Raw genomic sequence first — 6597 nt, 5'->3', positions numbered from 1 at the left:
GCGGAGACCGGCGGAGAAGCCAGGTGGAGCCCTAGGACCCGTCAGAGAGATCGGTGCGTTTGGACTGAGCTGATGCAGTTTGAAGGCAATTTATGTTATGAGGGGAGGGGTGTTTTGTTTTGAATTAATCAGAAGAATGAATTCCTAGCAACGATTTCTGTCTTTCAGCTAGGGGTGTGCTGGTCCCGAGCGCAGGTCTGGTGCAGGTTAAGAGCAGAAAAGCATTAAGGTCTCAAAGCAAAAGTCTCAAAGCAAAGTTTAAGACAAGTGCTCCTGGACTTTAAGACAAAAAGTTACTGAGGACCAACTTCTTAAAGATGTCACTTCTAAGGTTAAGAGCTTAAGTTAACTTGGCAATTTCGGCCGCATATTTATAAGCATAGAGGAGAATAAAAAGAGATCAAGAGAAAAAACAGATGTAGGAAGAGAAAAAAAGTCTTTTCTTAGACAAAAGGTATCAGGGGAGAGCGCGAACGCAGTCCCCCACTGACAGAAATTATGCAGTCGAGTCTCCCGCGTTTGGGGAAATCGCAGGGGTCAACACACCCCAAGTGCAATGGATGAGCCTCGCCCTGGGAAAACCACCTACGTGATCATGGTATCTCCCCTGCCAGGTAAGTATGCTTTGCTGTCCTGCAGCCCAGACTCAGCCCCACCGGCCCTGCACTCTGAACACACGGTCACTTCGCCGCGCATACTTCAGGACCTTATTGGACGAGCACCCCATTCCTTCTACTCGATGCTCTCCACGGACCAGCGCACCCTTCCAAGCCGCGCTGGAAATCCAGCGTGTTCCCGCAGAGTTTGCGGACAGGACAGCCCCTGCGCGCCCCTCATCTACATAGACCACGCCTCCAACCGGCACCCGCGGGTGACATCACACCCATCCTCTTCTTTTCCCGTTTGCTTAGTGAATTTTTTTGCTTGCGGAGAGCTGGATGGAGTGTTGCAGGATCAGAGACAAATCATCTTGAATTATCTCCAATTCCCAAATAGTCGATGGCTGCTCACCTCCGTGTACTAACAGCCCTGTCGCTGGTTTGTGTACAGGCAGACCCCTATCTTCAATCAACACGAAGTCAGAGAAGCCAGGCAGCAAGAGAGCCAGCTTCGCTGGAACCTGCCTGCCTCATGTCTCCACCACTGCATTTTACAAGGCTCTTGATGTATGGATTTCTCTGTTCCTTCTACAGAAACACCATGAGACTGACACTAAGTCGGGACATGGTATTCGGGGTGACCCGAGTCTGTGTGTTCCTGGTCCAGGGGATCCACTCTGCCCTCTCTCGGCCTCCTGCACGTGTGTCGTGCACACATGTACAATCAGGCACAAACACACATACATAAAATAAAAAAGTACTCCCTTTTCTGTGTTGTGTATGTGGGGGAGGGGCAGGTGTGTGAGAGCCATGACTCGCAAAGTGGAGGCCAGCGGACAGTTGTGGCAGTCGGATCTCTTCCTGCCGTGCTTGCTCCGTGGATCAAGCTCTTGGATGGTCAGGCCTGATGGCAGGTGTCCTCACCCTTGCCTATAAGTCATCTCTCTGTCTCTTTAAAACCTCTCCCTTTCTGTCCTTCTCTGACTCTCTGCATTCCCCCTCAAGCCACCACCACCACTCCAGACAGGGTCTGTCTACATAGTGATGGCAATAAGAGCTTGGTGCCACCCTGTCTGACCTCCTTAAAACCTCTTTAGCCCACGTGCAGACATAATACAGCAATTTAAGGATTACAGATGATCATACCGTTTATCATGACGTCATACATGCACTTTCTCTTCTACAATGTTTTTGGAACAAGAATTTATTTGTAGCTTCAGGTGCAAAGAAGGATAAAATGATTCAGCTGAAATACTCATCCAATGATGAACATACACATCACAAAGGTAAAATTACCGGCCGCAAGAACGGATCACAAGACATACAAGTGAATCCACTTTAAGAGTTTATTAGAGGGGCTGGAGAGATGGCATTGCCTGCTCTTCCGGGGGTCCTGAGTTCGATTCCCGGCGGCCACATGGTGGCTCACAGCCATCTGTAATGAGGTCTGGCGCCCTCTTCTGGCCTGCAGACATACATACAGACAGAATATTGTATACATAATAATAAATATTTAATTAAAAAAGAGTTTATTAGAGAGAGAGAGAGAGAGAGAGAGAGAGAGAGAGAGAGAGAGAGAGAGAGACGTGCGCGCAGGCCTTGGGAGAGCTGATGCTGAGAAGAAAACGTGGAGTGGGCGAGTCCAGTGGTTAGACACTGCCTGGCGCGTGCGCATAGGGTCATGGCGTTTGTTGCTGTAGCTTTGACAGGAGCAGATGAAGATCACACAGGGCTTGAGGGTCCTGGGTGGCTATGTAAGTTGCCAGAATGTTTGATGATGCATGCGTGGCCGTGGATCCCGGAAGTGCCTACTCTTGGGGTGGCTCGACATTTGCCATAACGCTAAGTGGCGGAAATGCTAACATTTCATCCTTTTGTTTATTATAAAGATTCGGGGGTTAAGGGTAGCAGATGGGTGGGAATGAGGCGTCGCGTCTCTCAAGACTGCTTCCTGTTGGTTTGTGTGCATTGGGAAGTTGAGGTGCTTGGCCACATCCTGGGGGTAGCTGGTTACTTCAGTGTTTTCCAGGCTGTGTGGAACTGGCTGGCTGGCAGCTTGATCCTGACAAGATGCTGGCAATGCAGAAGATTACGTTTAGATCCTGGGGATAAAATCTGAGATCCGGGTGATCAGGGGAGGAAGGTTCCAAGATGGAAGGGGGTCCCCAGAGTCCCCAAGATAGAGGAGGGAGTTTCCCAGGAGTCCCAAGATCAAGGAAGGAAATGATACTTATTCTGGGCGAGTCTGGTCTGTTCATTTGGGTCCAATTTGGCTCTCTGGAGTTCTTGGGAATGTTTGCATTTTTAAAAAGAGATAAATTTCAGACACATTAAGAAGCTTGTGGTAATGATTCTATAGCGTTGGAATAGTTTATTAGGATTTTATTGGTTAGTGTTAAGATTGTGGACAGTTATATAGTGAGGGGGGAGAAAGGGGAGTTATATTTAGTTAAGCCCACAAACATACAAGTCTTGATATTTGACAGGTCTCACCTCTCATTGCTATCCATGCTATTAATATTTGCTACATTAAAAAAAGCAATTTTATTAAAAGAAAATTTAAAACTACTGTATTGGGAGCTAGAGACGTGGCTCAGCTGTTAGGAACAGTTGCTGTCTGCAGGGACCCAGCTTTATTTATCCACATGCTGTCCTGCAAAAGGCCACGACTCCAGTTCCAAGAAATCCAGAGCCCTCTTCTGGCCTCTGCAGGCACTTGGCATATAATCGGTATGCTACACACCTCAGGCAAAACACTTGTACACACAAAACAAAAATCACATAGCCCACAGGGTGTGCCCGGCCTTAATCCCAGCGCTCAGAAGCAGAGACAAGTATATTTGTGTGATTTCGAGGCCAGCCTGGTCTGTAGAGTGAGCTCCACGCTAGCCAGGGCTACAAAGTGAGATGCTGTCTCTAAAGCCAGAACAAGTCCTCTGTAAACAAAACAACAACCTAGTTATGTGATTTTTGTCTCTAATGTAACTTTCTCTTTATTCCCCAAACAAAGATTTGGTAATTCACACAATCAGGTGGAAAGGTTACTAACTTCAGTACTTGGGAGAGACAGGATCGCCCATTCAGTCAGAGGGTTTGTTAGAGGTAAGAACCAGGGGCTGGCTGCTCTGCTTCTTTGATCTTTCAGCATTTACTTCCATAGCTGACTTGGGTTTTTATTTATTAAAACCAATTAGAATTTTGCTGTGTGTGTCATGTGCATGTGTCTCTGTGGAGGCTGTGTGTCATGTGCATGTGTGTCCGTGGAGGCTGTGTGTCGTGTACATGTGTGCCCGTGGAGGCTGTGTGTCGTGTACATGTGTGCCCGTGGAGGCTGTGTGTCGTGTGCATGTGTGCCCGTGGAGGCTGTGTGTCGTGTACTGAGCATGTAACTTAAACATGGTCAGTTTTTGTGACGTCCTGATTCTGCAGTGTGGGATCGAAGTAGGAGCGCTTCCCCTCCACAAGTCAGGGCCCTGTGCTGCATCCCGGCCACTGCTGAAGGGACAGTTTTCGTGATTGGCTGGTTTGATCCTCACCACAGGTGTGTTTATTATTGAGCGCTAAGGAGAGACAGACTCCAATAGACTCTGGGGCCCGAAAAGGTGAGCGTATTTTCACCTTGAGCAAAGGTCAGAGAGTTGGAACTTAGCTCTATTCCTTCAAGGTTTTCGTCTGATTCTACCTCAGATAAAGATCCCTTCTAGATTTAGAGCCTAGAGTTCTGCTCTCTCAAGGTTATTGTCCGCAGGTGTGGCTAATATGCAGCCCTTGTATTTCAGGATAGAGAAATAGCTGTGTTTCTATCCCAAACCAAAGTCTAAGGATCTGACTAAGGTCCTACTCCCTTAAGGAGATAGCACTGGATTCCACCCAGGGAGTGGTTTGCCTACAAAATATTTTGGTCTAGGGTGTGAGCTGAGCCTTATTTTGTCTTGTTCTAGCATCAGAATGTTTACCTAAGAATGTAGCCCACGACCTTCAATTGGTGTGTTCATTTTCTTGTTTCACGGTCTCTCTTGAGTTCCTGGGGGGGGGGGGTCATGTTATCCCAGACTTGAGTGAGAGTCTCCCAGATCCAGAGGTCTTTCATTTGCTCAAAGATGGTGTTTACTATGCCCTGGGTCTTATGGTGATTGACAGTGAAGGCGATTTTGTGAGTTCACCTGAGACGGCTTGATTGACAGAGAAGACTGCAAGCAGCAAACCGTAATAATAATGTCTGAGTTCCTCGGTCAGCTGGGCTTGAACAAGGGAGACTGGAGTCTGTGGCAAGACATTAAATTAGCTTGGCGTGGGGTGCAGGGGGTAAGACAGCAGTATGCTGGGATGGGCAAGAGAGACAATAGTGCCATGACTCGGATTCGAACCCAGATTGCTGCAGCCACAACACAGAGTACTATAAGACCGTGGCTCAGTCCAGATGTGCATCTGTTCCCTTCTGGCATCGGTGCGGGGGCGGAGTAGTCCGCCTCGCTTGGGCACAGGTCAGCGCTGGGAGCAGGCCAGCCTGAGCTGGTTTTCGAGACTTCGGACCGGCCTGTCCTGCAGAAGTGATTTCTCCAACGCAGCTGGGTTGGGAGCTTGGGAGCGGCGCCCGCGCGAGTGAACGCGTCTGTGTCTCAGTTGGGTGGTGAGGGCCGTCGCTAACGGTGAAGTCGGTGGGTCGATGCCACTCTTGCAAGTGTACTATTTTCCCCAAGCACCCGATAGCCCTCCATCGCCCTCCTCTCCACGGTGACTGGGACACCTGGGTAGGGGGCGAACTGTCCTGGGGTCCTCCAGAAGAGCTGGGGAGCAAACCAGCGGTCCAAAGCCTTCCTAGACGCTGCCCGCCTACAGAGGCCAAAACCATCACCGCCAGTTCCCGGATTCCTTTACCCAAACACCGCCGGGCCTGCCCGTTTCTGTGGTTTATTTTGGTGTTTCCACACCACATGGTTTTTGAAATCGGTTCTAAGGTTTGTGATTAGGAATTACGTTGAGATCGCCCTTGTCGTATGCAAATCTTTAGCCGGTGGTGTACTTTACCTGTTTTATTAAAATCTGGTCCGTTTCCTGTGCTTTGGTGACTTGTTTTCCATAATTTTTCTTTATTAAGAAAGGGTTCCCATTCTACCCATCCTCAAGTCAACTAAAGAGAGCAGGTGGGGGTTGTCCACAGGTGTCACCCTTCCCGCCCAAAATAAAAATTAGCTTTCTTGTTTTCCCTGCCAGCGGGCCAGGCCGTAAAAAACAGCCGGCAGGCACTTTAGTTAGGGATTTCCGGAGGCTTGCTGAGAAAGCAGTAGAAGCGTGCACTTTCAAACTAACACTATGCTCGCACACGAGCGACTGACCTGTGTATTTAGACCGTTAAAAGCCCGAGGGCCATCGTCCCTGGGTGGGCTCGAACCACCAACCTTTCGGTTAACAGCCGAACGCGCTAACCGATTGCGCCACAGAGACGATGCACAAGTGAATGCCCTATCTCCTTAGTGAGTCCGGCGTCTCTGCAGCGGCCACACCTGGGAAGCCCGCCCGCCCGCAGCCGAGCATCCGGAGCTGGAAGACTCAAAGCCAACAGGCCGGACGCCCGGACGCCCCGCTTCCCGACCTCGCGCGTACGTTATGACCCCGCCGCTACCCGGGGGTCGGGGAAGGAGCCCAAGTGTGCTTTAGGGTCCGGTCCTTTGCAGACCCCGAGCACGGACGCGAGAGGGGCTGGTGTGTGCTGGAACCTCGGCGGGGCCTGCGTGGGAAAGGCGGCGAGTGTGGTGCCCGTGCTCAGAAAGTCCGGACTGGAGAGGTGGACGAACTTGACGCGGAGTGGAGAGGGACCGGCGAGGCGAGGGTTGGTTGGGGGTGCACGTGTGGCTACGCACCGCGGGGATCAGAAGATCCGGAGCCCGGTGGAGCCCCAAGGCATATCCGAGAGAATGGTGACTATTAAGCGACTGGAGCGTGTTGGGAAGACGATATTCCACTAGGATGAGGAGTGTGTGTGTGTGTGTGTGTGTGT

At 50.3% G+C, this 6597-nt stretch overlaps 2 non-coding genes across 2 annotated transcripts; both read right to left on the bottom strand.

Moving 5' to 3' along the window:
* Positions 1 to 458: 458 nt before the first annotated feature.
* LOC126495640 (U1 spliceosomal RNA) lies at positions 459 to 622 on the bottom strand. Its single transcript, XR_007590204.1, has one exon. It is a non-coding gene; the product is annotated as a U1 spliceosomal RNA (small nuclear RNA).
* A 5348-nt stretch (positions 623 to 5970) lies between these two features.
* Positions 5971 to 6044, bottom strand: Trnan-guu (transfer RNA asparagine (anticodon GUU)). The gene has a single exon. It is a non-coding gene; the product is annotated as a tRNA-Asn (tRNA).
* Between the last annotated feature and the right edge of the window lie 553 nt (positions 6045 to 6597).

The sequence above is a fragment of the Alexandromys fortis genome, unplaced genomic scaffold (assembly GCF_014885135.2).
Source record: "Alexandromys fortis isolate MF-2015 unplaced genomic scaffold, M_Fortis_MF-2015_v1.1 scaffold_540, whole genome shotgun sequence".
Classification (NCBI taxonomy): domain Eukaryota; kingdom Metazoa; phylum Chordata; class Mammalia; order Rodentia; family Cricetidae; genus Alexandromys; species Alexandromys fortis.
The sequence above is the reverse complement of the archived record's forward strand: the minus strand, read 5'-3'. Positions and strand labels throughout refer to the sequence as shown.